We start from the raw sequence: 20,189 nt of genomic DNA, 5'->3' as shown, positions 1-20,189 counted from the left end.
GAACATTTTCTTTGTGACACTTTGCTGTCCCACATTTCCTGAGAGCTTACTGGATGAGGTACCAGGGAAAATCACAGCCTCTGTAATGGGTCTGCGCGAGTTGCTTTGTCAGGTACAAGTGTTGCATCAGATTTTCTTTTCTCTGTTACTATGCCACGGGAAGGTAAAGTGTTCACTCCTTGATTGTTATGTGCTACTGCTGGGTAAACAAAGGGTAATGATTCTGCCCTTTGGTTATTTTGATTCAGCAAACAATTTTGTAACATGGATAATCAATCAGAATGAAGAACTGAGCCCAAATCTGTTGTGACATGACCGACAATGAGCCAAAAATGAGCACGCAATAAATGTTTGTTTTATTTTTGGATGCATGCATAACAACAGAGTCTGGCTGCGGGTTTAACCCTTCATTCACAGAAAACAGAGCTATATGCCTCACTTCAGCGCGCACATCTCTGACCTGCATGTGCACACATGTTAATATTTAGCTGTTGTGAAGACTGCCTCACAACAGGCACACACCATTCATCATCACAAATTGAAAAAGAGCCAAACAGCTGGTAAAAGAAAGGAGGGGATCAGACGCCCAGGAGTGAAAGGTGAAATGAGGGTGCAGAGGCCTCCGCGCCTCTCTGTTCAGTCAGGCTCTGACAGCGAGGTGTCAGGAATAGCACCAAGGCTAACACCTCACCTCTTGCTTATTAATGCACCGCTCCTTCCACCGCCTCCTTATATTACACACACACACACACACACACACCAACATGCACAATCGTGAACACTCCACAGTCGCAGAAACATCGACACACGCGTCAACTAACATCACACAGCTCAGTCACTTGTACACAAGGCTGGTGAGCAGTCATCTCACACACACACACACACTTGCGCACACACACACTACATTGACAGATCAATATTGCATTACTGCGGTATGTTCTCCTCTGAGAGGTTACAGTGATAGGTGATGGGTGTAGGTAGAAACCCTCTCCGCTGTCTGTACAGTGGCCAGGCGCTCAGGGCAGATCTGAGGAGACTTCACAGCCCTGACAGCCAGCTTCACCTCACGGCTTCATCGCTGTCGCTCTCCCGTCTTATCCCGGGCTTTGCCTCTGGCCTATGATCATTTATAGAGCATGTGTATGGTGTATGGAATGTGTGGGGAAGATCATGTGTGCTGGTGTGTGTGTGTGTGTGTGTGTGTGTTACACCGAAGGGCAATATCCATTTTTGGCCACTTTAAACAAGCTCTATGAAAACTTAAAATATTTATACCGCTTCCTATGAAAGTGGCAGCCCCTTTTGTTCATTAGTCGCCGGTGAACCTGTTCATCTTTTTCCTTCATAATATTTACAGTGCTGCTTTTTGATTTAACTATTCAATTCAGCTCGGCTAATTCATTTGAATATTTTACTTTTATTCTCACAAAATCCTATTCATGCATGCTGACAAAACAGACAAAATTAATGCAGTTTGTGTGTGTGCGTGTGTGTGTGTGTGTGTGTATAAGAAATCCCAAAGACAGACAGACACACACACACACACGCCTTCCATGTACAGTTAGGTATATACTGCTTGTTTGAGGCTAATTTAAACTAAAGAGAAACTTCACTGGATAATACCACGTGGACATTCTTTCTACTTTATTTTGCATTACAAGGAAAAACATTTCAGACTTGGGTGATGTGTGTGCTCAGGTTACCTTCAGTGCGGATGCATGAGTATATATTTATGCATTCCCCTTTTGGTGTGTGTGTGTGTGTGTCTGTGTGTGTGTGTGTGTGTCTCTGAACCAAAGGGAGTCGAGTCCTTGGTGGCGACTGAAGCTCCAGCTTTTCCATTTAAACTGTATCATTAAAACGGGCAGAGAGGCGAGGGAGACGGCCCCTCCACACCTCATAAAGTGTGAGTGCCATGCCAGGCGAAGTGCCACGCACCGCTGCGTTTACGGCGAGCCAAACGCACTTTTTACACACCTTGTCCTCTCTCTCACTCTCTCTTTCCTTCAAATCGCTTTCATGGCTATCTGTTTATGTGATATTACTCACTTTCTACTTTTCTATTTTTTCTAGTTTGCCCCTGCTAAGTATTGACCGGTATTTCAACTACCCCCTTCAGTTCCCTCACCCTCTTTTTTCTGTCAAGTTTCTCCAACAAGGAGTTGGAGCGTAACATTGAAAGGGTATAATCAATGGAAAAGCACCACTTAGGGATCCCATTTGATGCATACTGTAGGGCAGAGTTGATTCAAGGGTGTAGATTGAGTCAAGCCTCATTTCATATCCTCCCCAATTAGTCATCCAGCTTGTGCCCTCTATAACCCCCTATTCTCGAGAAGCACCGGGCCAGACGGTCTCTCGTTTTGCACTAAACTATGGATGAGTTAATTTTTTATTTTTTTTTTCACCCTCTCAATCCCAAAGCTTTTTTCTGCAATAACATATAACCATATTTTTCTCTCTATCCCTCCCTTTTCTCCTGTCCCGTCTCTCACCTTTCCCAATATTAGCCAAGCACGCCTCCCTCTCCTCTAACCTCTACATCTCCTTTTTCACCTCCTACTTCACTCCCTCATGCTCACACCTCTCCAACTTTTCCACCCGCCTGCCTATTTTCCCTCCACCATAAATCTCTACCCAAATCCTACTTAAACCCGCATCAGCAGCTGTCCTTAAAACTCCATTATCTACAATTACTTCAGCATTAGGGAGCCAGAGCACACCTGCCCCCATATAAAAGTGCCCTCACCTAAAAATATTAAACCTGCCCAAAAGGGATTTGTGCTGTTTTATTATTTTTTTTCACTCCTTTTGTTGTACCTGTGGTGCGCCTGCCCTCATGGCGAGACTTGTGAACTAAAATGCCAGCAGTCTGGATTAGTACATCTGATTAGTGGGTGTGTCTGTGAGTGTGGGCCGAGCGATGGGTGGGTTTCCCTGCGCGATCACAGGGGACAGGTCAGTGGCCCTGTCTGATTGCAGGAGAGTGCCCAGCGGCTGGACCGTGTGTGTTCATTTGCATGTCTATTTGACTGACTGTGTACAAGCGTGACTGCAGACCAACGACAACAGCAGTACACCTTCGGTGGTAGAAATCCTGGGCCCACATTAGAATACTGTCAGGTTTTTTTTTCTGCAGGGTAAGCTGGTGGAGTTTTCATGAGCTTGAAATACAGTATAATCACTTGGTATTTTCTAAAAAAAAAAAAAAAAATCGAAGCAGTACTAGTTAGAGATCTCATCCATCCATCGTCAAAACTGCATTCCCTTTATTTGATTTATCCAACCACTTCCTCACTCTCGTGCTATCTGACTACTTCTTCCTCTGGTTTCCTCATAACCATCACAGCGATCAAGGATTGCAGTTTATGTAAACATGATTTTGTAATTACCGCTTGCCTAAAATGTCATCTGTGACGACACAATGTGATCCAACAAGGATTATTTATATCTGACAGTTTAGGTTGGTTCCCCCTGACTTCCGCAACAACAGTTGCTTTACGTTCATTCAATAGAATCAACAAACTCGCGCCAAACATCAAGAGTAATGGCACAAATATTCTACTGAACTTGTCACTGTGGTATCATTAGTGAGCATGCGATTACTGTTATACGATCAGTTTATAAAAATATAAATGTGATTTCTACCATTTTCAAATCAAAATTGAGGCTTTCAGCTGGTGTTTTTGACAGGTTGAGGTCGGTGCTGCATCAACATTGAGGCTGAGCAAAGATTGAACAAGCAGGTGGCCTGCATCCCCACGCACACACCGGGGGTAGCGATTGTGCTGCCAGGTCAGTATTAAAACGCTACATAGGTTGTAGTAAAAGCACATTTCCACTGCATTCAACAAACGGATCATTCCAACAAGTGCTCTGGTTTACAGCTTTGCCTGAATTACTGTTCAATGCCCCTGAGGAAAATTTAAATCAACATTTAATTTCTCCCTTGTTTTTGTTATAAGTAGGTACATGAAAAAAAACCTGCTAATTAGACGGCAGAATTTAGTGGTCAAGTAGACTGATTCGGCTCTGACTATGGAAGCAGTGTGACCGCTGTGCAAGACGGGGGTAGGATTTGAATCCAGACAAACTTTCAGCAAAAATAGGAATATTTCCGTTTTCAGTGTGTGTGTGTGTGTGTGTGTGTGTGTGTGTGTGTGTGTGTGTGTGTGTGTGTGTGTGTGTGTGAAGTGCTGCAGGCAAGAGGATGCATGTTGCAAGTGTTGGTAATGGACATGTAGGGAGGCTGGGTGGTAGAGGTGGGGTGGGGTGTATGTGTGTGTGTGTGTGTGTGTGTGTGTGTGTGTGTGTGTGTATGTGTGTGTGTGTGTGTGCAGGGGGAGTGGGTGGGTCGGGTGGACTCAGCTGTAGGTAGCCTGATCTGCTCTGATTGACAGTGATGGCAGATAAGGCGCTCGCGGAGAAGGGAATGTGAGCAGAGCTGCAGGCAAAGATAAGGGCCGAGATTAGCACCCTGCCACGTCACACACTGAGACAGAGGGAGGCAGCGAGTGAAAGATTGAGATGTTGATGCAGAAAGATATTGGCTACAGTGAATACAATGAGCAACCAAGAGTGAAGACTGAGTTCATTGTCTGAATCTGTCTGAATGAAGACTGCGTGTGCGTGTTTGTGTGTGCTTATGACTGCATGTGCAATTGTTCATCGGGCCATGTCCGAGGTAGCATGCGCACACCCTGTTGAGCCGAGGCAGCCACACCGGTGGTAGTGGGGGTGCTTCGAGGAGGAGGGCAACTAATCAGCTCATAATCCAAGCGGCTGCCGTTTCCAGGGTAACACTGCTGTACGTTCATGCGTGGAAAACAGATACTCTCTCTCCCTTATTCCTCTTTCTCTCTTTATGTTTTCTTTCCCACCTCTTTTTGTACAGTTGTGCCTTTTCTCTTCTGTTTTCTGGCCCTTTCATGTCATCACGGCCCAATTTTCACCCCTAACTCTTTCCCTCCACTCTCCTTTCTTCTTTTCCTTTTTGAGTCTCCTGTAAGGACACAACCCCATCTTGCCTTCTCCTTTCCCCCCTGCCTTTCTACCATCTCAATTTTCTTTTCCCTTGTCCCTAACCCATCAAAATAGGCCCACATAACTCCCTCTCCACCTAATTTTCTTTTTTTCCTTTCCCTTTCTTTTGTCCACAATCCATCTATCTCTCCTTCCTTCAGTCAGTGGTTCACTCTTCCTCTCCAGTATTTTATCCTCTCTTTGTTTCTGTGATTTTCTGTCCTGCCGTTTTCCGCTGAAAGCACAGAACCCATCTTTCCCTTCTCGTCGTTCTGCCTTCTACTTTTTAATTTCCTTTCCACCCACCCCCCCTTCTTTTCTACCCTCTCTTTTTATTTTCTCTCTCCCTCCCTTTTTCCTGTAAACACTCTTTGTCTTCACCCCTCCTCCATCCCCTCATGCCAGGGGGTCCGGGGTTGGTGTATTTGTGCAGTGATGTTGGAGGCCTTGATGATCACTCTCTAGGAGATGATTATGTGGTCAGGGCCCTGCAGCCTCCTCTCCTGCCCCGCACGGCTGGAGCTCTGCACTGATTCGGTGTGTCCCGGTGTGTGTGCACATGGAAACGTACACTTTATGGTGGTAAGATAATTGTGTAGTGTGTGTGTTTATGGAAATGCACACTTTATGGATACTAGATAATTTTCCAGTGTGTATGTGTGGAAATATACACTTTGTGGATGGAACATAATTTTCTAGTGTGTGTCTTATTATTATTAAGACTGACGTTGAATTACCATGCATTTTCTGGATGTTGCATTATTCCCCATCCCCCCCCAAAAAAACATCCCCCACAAAGCAGATCTTTATAAACCACATACATATTTTATGCATTAAATGTGTTTGATTTCACAGACTGAGGATTTATACAGGAAGGTTGCTCAGTTGCTGCTTTTACTCCATAAGCTTTTACTGTAACGACAAGATCCAGCCGAGTGTGTGTGTGTATGTGTGTGTGTGTGGTCTGCCTCTATCTTTGTCTAAGTCTGTGTTAGCCACATGTTTCCCCCCCCCTGCCGTCTGTCTGAAAGAGAGCTGAACACTCTCCAGGAGCAGTGACACAAAACTGTAAATAAACAACACGCGTCTATAGCATTTGCTACTTTTGTTTGCTTTATTACTGTCATCACTTCCTCCGTTCCTTCATTTCCTTCCCTCTCTCTCTCTCTCTCTCTCTCTCTCTCTCTCTCTCTCTCTCTCTCTCTCTCTCCTTCTCTTGACCTCTGTCTGTTTTTCTCCATCTCCCCTTCATTCTCCTTTCCAAACTACCGAACCCCACCCTGAGCGCAAACACAGATGCCTGGCGCCTCTGGCATTTTGACTAGCTGCTATATTTTGTACCAGACTGGGCTGTCTGATTACTCTGGTGTAAATCTGAAAAAGGTGTTGGTCATGGCGTTCCAGCCTGCCAAATCACCCTCTATCTCTCTCGCTCACCGCTGGAGCAGCGGCCCTGGCGCTGCGCTCATCGTTTTCACCTAGGAGCACAAGCAGAGGGCTGCGCCTCCATGCCACAGAGACAATCGATTGCTTTCATAAAATAAAATGGTGGACATGAAAGGAGCTTGATAAATGGCAGGCTATTTGGCCCTAATTGCAACCCTTTAAAATGTCTTGGTGATGATTTGAGCAGGCTTCGACTGAAGTTACTGAGATCAAAGTGAAGAGAAAAAAGATTAAAACGCACTGGCTGGCTGCGTCTTAACTGCATGTCTCCGACTCGTGACCCCACACGGCCTCAAGCTCACAGGAACGGACCGATATTCCACACCTTACAGCCAAATAAATCAAAGTCTCCGCAGAAAGCTGTCTTATCGTGAGTTACGCCAGCTCCTGGATACTGTTGCAGTTAATCATCATCCTACAGCCCCAGCCTCATTATGACTTACTAGTTCTGAATAAACATAGAAGGATGGTAGTCAAAGGAAATGCGAGGGCTGGGTTTTGGATGTTCATAAGCAGTGGGCGCACACACATACACACACACACATAGCGTGTGCCAATGACAGTCGAAAACTGCAGCAGCAGACACACACAACACAACAGGTGACAGTCGAACAAAGGTAAGAATATAACTGGTGGAAATGTGTGTGTGTGTGTGTGCGTTTGTGGGTGAGGGGGCGAGAGGGGTGAATACAGTGATAGAGATAAATGGGGTTAGATCAGAAGGAGCCATTAGAACGATGGAGGGGAGCAAAGCGGGGGTGGGGGGGGGATAGACGGTGCTGGTCTGCCCGACATCCCCTGAGCCGAGTCTGAGACGATGTTTAATCAGGCCTGTGAACCTACGAGACTGAGGTCACCCCGGCACACTCATTAGACTTGATGGGAGCACTGTACCACGACAGATGAGTGCAATCTTTACTCCGTTCATCCATCTCTAAAAAACACACACATATAATCACCTCGCCCACCCAATCCCCCCCCTCCACCCCAACCCTCCTCTCTTTGCCCCACAGACCCTTCATTTCTTCACAATGTTCGTGTGCACACAGGAGAGCGTCCGCACGCCCGGTTCGGTATCTCTCCCCACCGTCTTGGCAGATACGTTTCGTATAAGCAATAGTTTGGGCGACGGCCAAGGATCTCCAGGAAGAATGAGCCTCACAGCTGATAAAGTGGACAAAGGGAAATGACTGTAATGGATGGCAGAAGGCTTGTAGGAACAAATAAATACAAGGCTTCCAAATGCACCATCAGATTAATAGCAGTCAGTCATCTGAAAGCTCCGTTCAGCCACAGTGCTGCTTTAAATACCTTCATAAAAATAAACGCAAGGTGTAATCAACATTGTGTGCCACCTGGAAATGACGATTATCCCTCTCTCTGACTGAACAGCTCGTAGTCTGGGTAGTCGATAAGGGGGTTAGACGGGTATGTTTGCTGAAGCTGAGCACACGGTCCTGAATGCTTCCCCCCCACCTACAGTAAGGAGCAGAGATTTATTACCATGCAAATGACAACCCACAGTGTATGCCAAGGAGTTAATTACATGCCAACCTATCAGAGGAGTTACATGACAAAATAGATTTGGCATTGGCAGATTAGAATGGAATCAGGAAGAAAACGAGTAGGTGAGAAGAAGGGGAAAAAAAATACTGAAGGAAAGGCGCTTGCGTCGGTGCGGCGTCAGTCGAGAATATTCGGGTAATGGTCAAAAACTATTTGGAGCTTGTCTGGACACGTCTACATCCACACAGAAACACACAACAGGCAGGTTAGCTTGCGGAATGGTTATTGCATCCAGTGTTACAAAGGAAGACAATAAGTATGGTGCATGTGTTTTATTGCCTCTGTTCCCCTTTCTCACACCACCAGCCCACCAGTTGGAAATATCCAAACTGTTTATATTAGAGCACTTCTTTTGCTGAATGCTGGTTATTGAAACTGGCAAGGACGGGAACTGTCAATATAATGAGACAATATTCACACCCCATGCACTCAGTATACAATACTGAGAAAACAGGGCTGCAAAGACATCCCAGAGCAAACACGAATTTCATTGCCGCTGTGCCAAAGGAAACTTACCTCTGCAAGAGAAAAGAGGGAATAAAGCATACTTTAGATTTCTCTTACGGGAAGAGCGGAGAGATGTCCTATAAATCCTGATCGTGACAGCCATGTAAATATTTATGTTCACAAGCCAGACTGAGACTAACAGCAGAGGACATTGTGACTGGGGAACTGGGAATGTATCCGTGCTCCGCTCAGCACGTTAACTCAGTATTCATCTTCCTCCCTCGCTCTATTTCTCCCAGTATCATCCACGGTGTAGACCACACATGTATATTCATTACTGACCTCTGACTGTCTGGACTGCGGAAGCCGCGAGCCCTGAAGGCCGGTGTGACGGCTCCGTGCAGCCCGTCACAAGCGTGCAACAGCGGTTCGATGAGGGGCTTTTGTGAGTCGCAGAAATGAGGGGTAATAGATGCGAGTGCGAGCTGTCTGAAGAGGCCATTTGTATCTTTGTTTGCCTCACTGTAGTCCTGCCAGCTCTCTTCAGGGCAAGTGGCTCGGGCTGTGGGTGGATGGTGGAGAGAGGGGGACAATATAGGAAAGGGCACAGCTGAGGACGCGAGGGGACACGGGCTGCTCCAGGGTGATGGGTGGGAGGTGTCTTTTGCAGTAAAAAGAGGATGACAGCAGCTTTCAAAGGAACTTTTTCCCTCATATTTATTTCACAGTGAAGATATAGAAGGTTATTAGGTTATTAAAAGTGACAGGTAATACAAAAGGATGAAATATATTTTTTCCAAGCGTTTTTAACAGTGTTTATATGGACCTGTCAAAATAATTTGAAAGACTTTTGTGTGCATTGTCTTATCTCAGCAGTATGCTAATATTTGTCAAATTTGAGTGATTGCGATTGTTATTTACTTACTGAAAATTTTAGATGATGTTTTTTCTCAATAAAGATTTAGTTTCAATAAGGAAAAGCACAATCAACGTACAACAATTCTGTACAAATACACATTGTTCAGTCCGGGATGCATGAGTGTATTCATTAGTCTGGTTCAAATGTCCCATCTCGTAAGTCTGCAGACAATTATCCAAATGGAGTTCAGAGACACTATTCATGGTGGTGATGAGAAGCTTCCCAGAGCTTCTCACTACCTTCATACAGACGTCTGAGGACGATTTCAGTCCTGCAGTTTTGCAGCAGAGTAGAGGTAGAAAGGCTCCTGTGAGTTAATAATCAATACACACATATAACCTATTTAACCTGTTTGCAGTGTCTTCATTTGATTTAGATTTAACCTCATTTAGAGTTTACAGTCCATCAACATTCTAAATCAGCAGCAAAGCACCGGTAAAAAAGCATTGTCTCCATTGTTAACTTCTGCAAATTGAAGGGCTTACATTACCCAGTCAAAACGTTTAACGAGTTCTTCTTATGTATGGTTTCCTCTGTTGTCATGAAAACACAACACTCTTCCAGTTTGTGTAAAACTTGTACCAGAATAGCTAAAGTAGTTGAGATTGTGAACCGTACAATGTACCAAATGTACACCCTGGTCCATAATGACAAGCACGAGAGCACTCTAGTTAACTGAGAGGGCCGCAGGCCAAGCACCAACGCAGCCACATCCGTTACCAGCTGCTCTCGGCTTGCTGATGAGGACTTGTTCCTGAGCTTGGTGAAGGATGAAAGTCCAAAGGTTAATGCTAATCCTTGCCTCACGAAAGAGCTATTTCTAATTTTATGTTAACATTTTCAAGGGTAGAAAGAGAGTCCGATATCGTCCCAAAACCTGTTCTTTTCTCGAGGCCATTGAAAATAAACACTCCCCAACCAAGGCTGCAGTTTTCTCAGTCTTTGTGGTTTTTTTCTTTTCTTTTCTTTTTTTTTTTTTTTTTTTTAACTAATGCTGCTCTCAAAGGACAGAGTGGAGGCAGGGGTTAATCTTCATTGGTGCTCAAAATGTTTCTGATGAAGTTAGTTTTGATTAACTATTAGGATGATGGTTACGAAGCAAAAACCAGTTTTTTTCTTCCTTGTTTTTACTTCATGCAGGACACAAAGTAATTGAAAATCAGCTGTACAAATCCAGTGTGATGCGCTCACAGAGATATTACTATAACGCCAATGCTTTTGGCAGTAACAAGTTTTTTGTGTGGTTGTTACTCGTTACTTTTTTATTTGAAGAAAATGACTCCCGAGTTTTTGTGCCATAAATCCTTTTCTATACATAGCTTTGCATGACTGCCGTGGAGCCAGGGGCACACGCAGCAGAGCGCTGAAAGTTAAAAAGCCTGGTTGAAATAAATGTGCGCACCACCATGCTGATGTACCTTCATCTGATCTCAGCCAGTGGACCAGTCACTGGACTGACCCACACAGTGCGAGTGTCACAGTCACACCACAATGCTATGTGCACATTTTTTTTTTTTTTTAGGCATCATAATCATAACTGTGAGTGACAGTTACAATTATTGTATGGACTTGTACGAGCATTATGCAACACGCCACTCTGATTTCAGACGAGACTTTCATGATACAGCCCACTGGATTCAACACGTAATTCGTAAGATTAACGGCTTCAGTTCACTGCTTTCTTCTCTGCAGCAGTTCGTCTTCCCTGTACTAAACGTGTTCTTCAATACACAATTAAAGGTTCTAGCGATCGCAACTGACTTGATTACATGACCCAGACTTTTCTTCTAGATGACCATTAATTTTTTTTTTTTTCAACTTTTGTGTGAACTGAGAATAAATGGTTTTACTTTCATCTAATGCCATAATCAAATTAAAATTTTAATTAATTCAGTACTTTGATATATGACTAAATGCCTGCCACTAATGATGTTCCCATCAATCTCTGCGGTACTTCAAGGAAAAAAATAAAAGTGTTCAAATATCAGTCATCTGTGATGTTACACATTATGAACAGGCAAAAAGTGTGTGTTCACATTGACTTGTTCTGGTCCAACAGAGATTTATTTGAGTGAATAATAAGGTTGTTGTTTGCCCGTTGCATTAAATTATAATTACCATATTTGCTGTAAACAAGGTCAGATCTTGATTGTTTTGGAAGGTAAGAGTTGGACATTGTCTGTTTGACAATGTATGTGATTCATTATAACTTCTCCGACTGTAGAAAGTTACCTCAGAAGCTGATGATGAGAAGGAACTAGAGACTGATCAGCTTGGTGTCAGTCGATAGCAGAAGTCAGTTCCCCTGGTGTGTTAGAAGCTAAGCTCACAGCTCATGTAGTGACGCGCCAAATAGAAACACACTGAAAGTACTTTTTGTACCGTGTGTGGTTCTGAAATCAGCGGCCGATCATACACACATGAACTAACAAAGCATATTTATAATATCTTAATCTGTCATTGACTGAACATCTTTTTAATCGCCACAGTCCATCATGCGCTCCACAGGCTTCAGTTAGATTTACTATTTGACTAATATAGATAATGCAAGAGAAAATGATGTGTAACTAACTGTTGTTGTTGCTCCTGGCACTTGTCTGCACCAGGTGTACGCCCGAGCCCTAAATCTTCTAAATCTGAGCATGTTAAAGTTGTTACTGACAGCATGTTACCATGTTGACACTGGCATTTAGCTCAAAGTACCACTGAGCCTAAGCACAGCCATAAATAGCTGCTAGTGAGGCTGTACACTCGGAAAGTGGGCCCTCTTTCGGAAAACAAGTCAAGCACTCAAAAGCAAATGTTTTCCACTCTTTGACAGTAAAAAGCAAGTTAGAGAGAAGTTCCGTTTGAACAGAGGGCAGTTTAAAACTATCACAATGAGGGCTTAAAGAGGAGATATCTCATCAAAGAAAAAGAGAGCAAAAACTAACACTCCCTAGAAGCAGCACCAATAATCGCTTCTTTTCCTGCTTTATGACACACTTTGGTCGATACACAAAAAGTATTGCACTTTCACAATCCAGTATGTACAGTTAGTGATGGGGTGCTTGTGCGTGGGTGTTTGTGTTTGTGTGTGGGAGACGAGGGGACCGCCGTGGCCGCTGGGAGACGGGGGGACTAACGAGGATGTATGACTGTTTCAGCATCCATCTGCAGACATTTTTCTACCGTCATTCACTCCTTCCGTCTACCCACAGCACACCTCTTCCCACCTCTTCGCACACACACACACACACACACACACACAAACACACACAGCCCTCCTTGTGCCATTATGTCCACTATTACAGCATTCTCCCAGAGCTGACAAATCAGAGGCGTGCTTGGAATTTAGAGCTGCAGTGGACCGAGACTCATCTTGGCCTCTGTAATAGGACTAAAAACCTTATCAGTCTTTCTTGTCAGTAGCTGTGGTCCTGTTGTGTTATTTACATCAATGCACTTTGGCTCAACAATGGGAAAGGTCTCAAATGATCTAATTTCTTTGTACAGATGATTATCTCAGCCTATTCAAAAAAACTTTAAGCATCTTGTCTTTCATGTTTGACCTCAGTCCTTAAATGTAAAGTGAGTAAAGATTTAAATGGGGTAGTGAATCACATCAGCACTGGATCAATCTGAGGGCCAACTTTCAGGGTTTTGGCAGTATGCTGTTTGCTTGCCCTTGATATGAGCTTTAGTCGTTGTCTTATACGCTGTTCAATTCACCAGTGCCTGCTGATTCTTCCCTCGCTGGCCAGGAGACAAACGTCGTGCTAGAAAGTCTCGATCGTGGTGCATTAAAGGTGATGAGACTGGACTGGGGAGGAGACTGGACATTAAAACACAAATGCTGATATCTTTCTAAAGTCTTTAAGGATTTGACTGATATCAAGTTGAATGGCAATAATGAAAACAGTACAAAGGAAAGTATAACCGCTGACCTCTCCACTGAACGAGTATCATAACGTCGTTTCCAGAAAATTGCAGAAATCCTGAAAGTGGACAACTTCAACAATATCCAAGCACATGTAGTAGAGATAACAAACGTATCTTCTTAAGAGCTACACCGCTAAGATACATCCATAACACAGAAACTGATATCATTTGAGAGTTTTGACCAAAACCTTCTGGATTGCAGAAGAAGTGCGCAGGCCTTACGGTTCACTTTGAGTTTCAAAGCTGAATTATTTGCTGGTAATCCATTGCTCTTTTTCTGAGTTTCTGAGTTTCCAGCTATTACTGTGGCTTTCAGGCATGCATTTTATCTAGCTTTGGGCTGCACTGTAGGTGTTTGATTTTTTTTGCGATGCCGTACTTAAAAAGAACATCAGGATTGACAGGCCATTTACGGGTAGATGATGGTAATCCTCCCACATGCACTCTATTACGACTGCGTGTGTGAACAAGAATACACAGTAGTTGGCATTTATGTGCGTTCTGCAATTTTTCTCTGATGCTAACGCTTACTTTGTTGTCTCCGAATTGGAACAGCTGTTCAATAACAGCTCCTCAATGTGCAGCACATTATTTCAGAAGTGCCAAAATTATTTGGATGGATTCAGAACTTTAAACTGTTTTCAAATCATAAAACAACAAGAAATTAAAAAAAATATATATAGTTTTGTTCCATTTCAGATTCTTTCAAAAAGGCAGAAGTTATATTTGGCAGTTGATCTCATCTTTTATCGAGTTAAATCAGTAAATTAGAGAAGAACTGTTGAAGTCAGTCGTGTCAGCGTTTGAACATTTTCCTGGCATTTTTCAGGCTGGACTGACGGATCTGACACCTGTTGATTTACAGTAATTTAGGGAACTGGGTGGTTTTCTCATGAACTGCATAGACTGTTTTGGAAAAACGACCAAAAAAAAGAAAAAAAAGCACATTTACATAAAGTCTATATTTATGGGCGTGTTACAAAACAATACAGTTCATTTCCTAATTTAGGGTCTATGCAGGGTAAGTTATTTCATTTTCCCATCAACAACTACTACAGAATATAATTCCACAGACCATTACGATGTAAACAAAAATCATACAGACGGTAAATTGCATAAAGCGTGTTTGAGCCAGCTTTGCAGATAAAGTAACCATATCCAAGCTAGATTGTTGGGAGCATTTCATAATCTGAGGATGATTTTTGTTATAAAGCCAAGTTTTTGTCAGTAAACCACAAAAGCAGAAAGTTGATGTATCTGATTTGAAATTAAATAAACAAGCAGCAGTTTTAAAGAAAAAAAAAACCCGGCAAAACCGTTATAGACCCATGATTGAATTCATTAGGATAATTTTCAACACCAGCTATCCCCAGATTAAATACAGAAAATACACCACCGTTTTTATAAAGTGCAGCACCTTGAAGTGTATGACACATCGAGAAATACGCAACACTGCCCATATACAATGAATACTTCTTTGAAGGTATCTTTAAATACCCAAATGCCACTTGGAAATTGAAAGGATTATGGGAAAAGGTCTGTAGTTGTTTACCTGTTCATTTGTTATAGCTGAAAATATCATCAAATTAAATTTCACAGTCTGTGCTTAAACCCCAACTAATCCAAATATTGAGCCGAGGAGCGTATTTTAATTAAAATACTGGGATCACAGTACAGAACTGCTCTGATTCAGGTGAAAGGTAAAAAAAAAGAAAAAAAAAGAAAGAAAGACAGCTTCAGCCACATCAGTCCATGTCCTTGAAATCAATAAACAACCAGACAGGCTGATTTGCATCTACTGTACACACTCCACTGATGGTTCATCCTATCTAGGGGGAGAAATGCTGCTCAGTAAGTTCTGTTCCTCTCATTACTCACAATACTGCAAGCTAGCATATTTTATCAGCCAAAACAATGCAATCAGATTAAAAACAAATGATGACAGCACTGTTTGTTTGGAGGACTAAGACGTTTGGCCAACTTATTCAGCTCAATTACTGCATGGCTTGTCTGGCTTAATGAATGAAATTGTTAGAGACCCAAACTGTCAGTGTTTGAGATGAATAACTCACATGGGGTTTATTTGTCATTTAGAGTGTGTTCAACACGTCCTGATCCTCTCATCTCAGTCAGACTCAACAATGCACAGTTTTATTATTTATAGTTCTACTCCAAAAAAAAAAAAACATGAAACAAATTGTGGTGACTCAAAGTTCAGAAATTGGCGATTTATCTTTTAGCCAATCAATACGAAACAAAGCAACACCTATTCTGATCATCCATGAGCATATATATCCTGAAACAGACTTCAGGTCTGAATGAAGTCTGCTGTTTCTGTCTGCCACTGCTTGTACTTGACTTCTGGACTTCGCCGTAGACCTTGATCTCAGACTATTATGCTAATGTTGGTATTGTAACCTGGTCTTACCATCAGGAGGATGGTAAAGCTGGCAGAGAGAGTTTAACCTGTGCAGGCCCCCATTCACCTCCTGTCTTTGATTCCCTTCTCTCTGGTCTGCCTCTCAAATCCCTCCATGAACTCCAAACGCTGCCGCCCGGATCATCACCAGAACATCCTCCTTTCATCACATAACCCCAGTTATCCATGAACTCCGCTGGCTCCCAGTTCAGCAGCACGTCCACCTCAAAAATCTACTTGTGCCATTGAAGGCCCTTGATAACCCGACTGCTCCGTACCTCACTGACCTCCTGCTTGTCTCCTCCACCTCTCCCAGCTGCACTCTCAGATACACCTCCTCTCTCAGCCTCACTGTCCCTTCGCCCACCATGACCAGCATGGGGTCCGGAGCCCCCTTCCACTGGAGCTCCTTCTCATACAACATCTGACACATCACTTCAAGATTCCATCTTAAAAATTGTTTTTAAAAACAAACATTCATGTTAAATGTTGTTGGTCTGCTGAAACCTACTGAACGATTTTAATTTGTTTTCAGTTTTGTCTTTTTAATATTTTCATTATGTACGGTGACCCTGGGAGTTTTGAAAGGTGCTTGTGAATAAAAATATTATTATTAGTTGTATTAACTAAATATTCTCTGGGCTACTCATCCCTAATTCTACTGGATCATTATTATCTCCTGGAAGGATTCGTTTCTTAACACTTCTAAGGCATTAATAGTAAAACTTGATGGATGGATGTAAGATAAGTTATGCTCCATTTTTGCAACTGCAGCAACACATTTCAGGATTGGCAATAACAATGATCACCAAGCAAGCCTATGAGAAACAAGCAAGAGCTTAATCAAGCCTCGCGTTGTTGGTGTTCATCCGTTTCAACACCCAGTAATGTCAAGTAATAGTGGCTTTTTATCCAGTCGCTCCCCGAAGCTCTGAGTTGTTTGATGTCATTGTCACCGGTGGGCTCTGGGCGCTAAAGTGTGGCAGGTCAGCATGCTGCCTCAGCCTCTCCTCGCTCTCGCATCCCTCCTCTCCCCACCTCTGTTTAGATTAATTTCTGTCTGATAGCTCCATTTGAAGCTAGTGGGGTGGAGGCGAACAAAACAGAAACAATAGCTGAGGGCTTTCCTGAGGTCTTTCACAGATGCCAGGTTGAATCAGACAATATCAGCATGCGAGTGAAACACCCAGGACAATAATGTAATATTTGTCACGCACAGTTCATGCATTCACACTGACACTTCCCCGCACACACGCACACACACACACACACACACACACACACACACACACACACACACACACACACACACACACACACACACACACACACACACACACACAGGCAGAGCCAACTTCTCAAGCCTCTAAGCTTCTTGTGCCCCTGATGGGAGACAGTGCCTTGCTGGTTGTGGTGATAAAGCATTTCCAGGCTGTTCGGCCCAGACCTAACCTCCTGCCTGTGTCTCTTCCGGCTCCACAGACCCAAGCCCCTGCTGGTTAAACCTATCGATCCCCACAGCCACACAGCTACACCCAAGACAAAGCTTCTGTCTTTCCTGTTCTCTCTGTCTGAGTCAGAGACAAAGCTGAATTCTCGGCCATGTTTATTCCCTCTAGTGTGTCAGCAGTGTGCATCGGAAAGATGTCTGTTATCGGGGTGTGTGTGTCTGTGTGTGTGTGTGTGCGGATCGTCAGTGCACTGTAGGTCTGACACATTTTTTTCCTGAATGTGCATGTTTTCTCACATCGCTGCGAATATGAAATGTGTGAGTCAGTTTATGATGGAGGGCCGGGGCCATGTCTATGCCCTCCAAGTCTGATTGCAATTAAAAGGCGGGGGGAATGACTGTGTTAAAATGGCACTTAAGGAGCAGGGAGCTCAGCTGGCTAGACCCATTTCTGTTAGAGTGGCCGCTGACGACTCCCAATTCTCTCAACCAATTATCTGAGCACTCATCTATGCACAGCGGGGCCACTCCCCTCCCTTGACCAATCAGAAATCTGAATGCCTGAGGTTAGTTACTATGGCAAATTAGCCCAGCATCTCAATACAAAGTCAAAGGTAGTTAAGTAAAGTGGGTGAAGCTTATTGTAGATAAAGCGAGACCTGGAAACAAACAACATGCAAAACATGCAGAGAGAAAGAGACAAGCCCAAAGTAGAACTGCAGCCATGACAAGGAATTCAGAAGTAAAAGTGGATTTATAACCAGAAAAAAATAGCAACATCATTTGAAAAGAATATCACAGAAAAGTTGAAAACTAAAACTACAATTGCAAGTAAAGCAAGGTGTGGAGCACTAAATTAGATCAGTAAATGGAGAAATATAACAGAAATACTATTACAAATGCATGCTTCTGAAGTACAATAAAGAACAGAACTTAAAATGAAATGAGAGCAACAACTGAAAACATTAAAAGGCTATTAAAGCTAGAGTTTCTGAGAAGACTAAGACAGGAGATGAGGCAAGAAGTAACACTGGCTTTATGAAACATGATAAAAGCATCATTATCAGTGGAATGAAGTTCACTTTTGAACAAGACTTAAATCAGGAAAGGAATGTAATAAAACTACACTCATCAGTAAAAGTGTGCTTTAATAAAACGAGAATTAATTTTACTTCAACGTATTCCATTTAATTTGAATTCTTTTGGAAATTTCACTATTTTAATAATGCACCTGAAACCGTCACGCACACTTCATATTCATAAACAAGACACCCCAGCAAACACAGCACATCTAAAACACAGAACTAAACTTGCAGTAAAATCCCAACAGTATTTTACCATTACTTGATCCGATTTAGTCACTTAATTTCTCATCCTACATATTTATATTGCTGAGACTGACTAAGATGTATTTGGTTGTCTTGCTCATATACAGCCTGCATTCTTATACAGAGATGGTGTTTAATATGTAAATGGAAAAACAGGACCCATGGGTGGAGTGTCAGATCCATATGAAGCTTCCACATCATCTCCTGCTCCCTTCTGATATGTAGGACCACGCACACACACACACTGCATGTGTGTGTGTGTCACTCACATGTACAGTATGCTATCTTGCAAATCCTGAAACACTGAAGAGTTATTTCCACATTATATCTGGGGCATCCATTTTATTGGAGGCCTGGAATTAAAACTTCATCCACTGGCAAAGAGGGTTCTGTGAGTGGCAATAATTGAAGGAATATTGCCTGTCTCGAAAAGCGAGCTACGCTTTTACGTGAGGGCCCAGAAAGTCATTTCATTTTTCTGCCCATTACTTTTTCCTCCTTCGCCTGCTTTTTCTTCTTCTGCTTCTCCCCCCCCCCCCCCCCAACCGTTTTTTGAATCAAAGTGATGTTGAGCTGGTGCTTTGAGACGGGGCGGGGGACGGAGATGTGCGGTGGAGGGACAGGGGGAAGGAATGGGTGGGGGGTGGGAACGGGGGAGAAAAAGCAAGGAGAGATGAGTAGGACTGATGTGACCGAGGGAATTACCTGAAAGAAAAATGGGGGAAAGAGGGGGGAGGAGGACATTGATGGGAGTGAGCAAGTGCCAGCATCAGAAGAAGAGTGATATATGTGTCAGAGTTGTGTGGAAGTGTGTGTGTGTGTGTGCGTGCGGGTGTATGTGATGCTCTTGCCATCTCATCCCACCCAACATGCCACGCCAAGCTCTCTCCACTTCTTTCCCATTCACTTATACCCCCCTTTCTCCTCGCCCTGCTTTCCCTGCCCCACTGTTTACGCTGACAGTAATTTGACAGGCGCAGGGTTGACAGACTTGAAGGCGGCAGGGTAAGCGATTGTCAGGCCTGGTGTTGTTGGGCAGCTGCTGACTGGCTGAGGAGCTTGGCAGTGAGATTGGGAAGCTGCGACTGGCCAGGGGATTGATGGGGAGGCAAGGGAGAGCTGTCGCTACAGTGATGCGATGGAGTGGGATAGACGGCCCTTGAGAAGCCCAGAGGGGGTTTGAAGAGGAGGGGGGGGGGGGCGCAGCGTTTGCAGTGCAACCTCGCCTCAGCCCAAGATGTCCAGGCATTGCCCAATTGGTCCTGTCTGTCCCTGGGAAGGGGGGGAAAAAAGCTGCCTCGGGACGACTATGACACTGTGCCACCTCTTTGATTACTACTCGGCAATCTCACGCAGACAGTAGTGAGACACCTTTCATGCCTCGGCCTTCTCGCAAATACTTTTCCCATCAGTCATCAAACTCCACTGGCATATGGATGGCTACAGATTTCTTTTTTATTGACTGTGCAGTTTCGACCACGTATTTGTGCCAGAAAGGATTGAGTAGATGCTATCTAACCAGCCATAACACCAGACAATCTCACCATGAAAACACCAAATGAGAAAAGTGAATTGTCTCGCAGCGATGTAAGCTGCATCGCCTAAGCCCCGTTAGTCACCCTTGTAAAGACTATGTGGAGTGCAAATAATTCCATTAAAATGACGAACGCA

General features: G+C 43.6%; 1 protein-coding gene and 2 long non-coding RNA genes across 9 annotated transcripts in view; 2 read left to right on the top strand and 1 right to left on the bottom strand.

The window, feature by feature from the left end:
* Positions 1-20,189, top strand: part of celf6 (CUGBP Elav-like family member 6) — a 156,460-nt gene that overhangs the window by 26,288 nt on the left and 109,983 nt on the right. The gene's annotated exons all lie outside the window — the stretch shown is intronic.
* LOC115392995 (uncharacterized) lies at positions 68-9,090 on the bottom strand. The gene is made up of 3 exons (XR_003931915.1): positions 7,055-9,090; positions 822-830; positions 68-78 (listed from the first exon to the last, which is right to left on the bottom strand). It is a non-coding gene; the product is annotated as an uncharacterized LOC115392995 (long non-coding RNA).
* On the top strand, positions 5,215-19,341 carry LOC115392984 (uncharacterized). Its single transcript, XR_003931913.1, has 3 exons — positions 5,215-5,615; positions 11,701-11,708; positions 19,328-19,341. It is a non-coding gene; the product is annotated as an uncharacterized LOC115392984 (long non-coding RNA).

This window comes from Salarias fasciatus, chromosome 1 (assembly GCF_902148845.1).
Source record: "Salarias fasciatus chromosome 1, fSalaFa1.1, whole genome shotgun sequence".
Lineage (NCBI taxonomy): Eukaryota > Metazoa > Chordata > Actinopteri > Blenniiformes > Blenniidae > Salarias > Salarias fasciatus.
The sequence above is the reverse complement of the archived record's forward strand: the minus strand, read 5'-3'. Positions and strand labels throughout refer to the sequence as shown.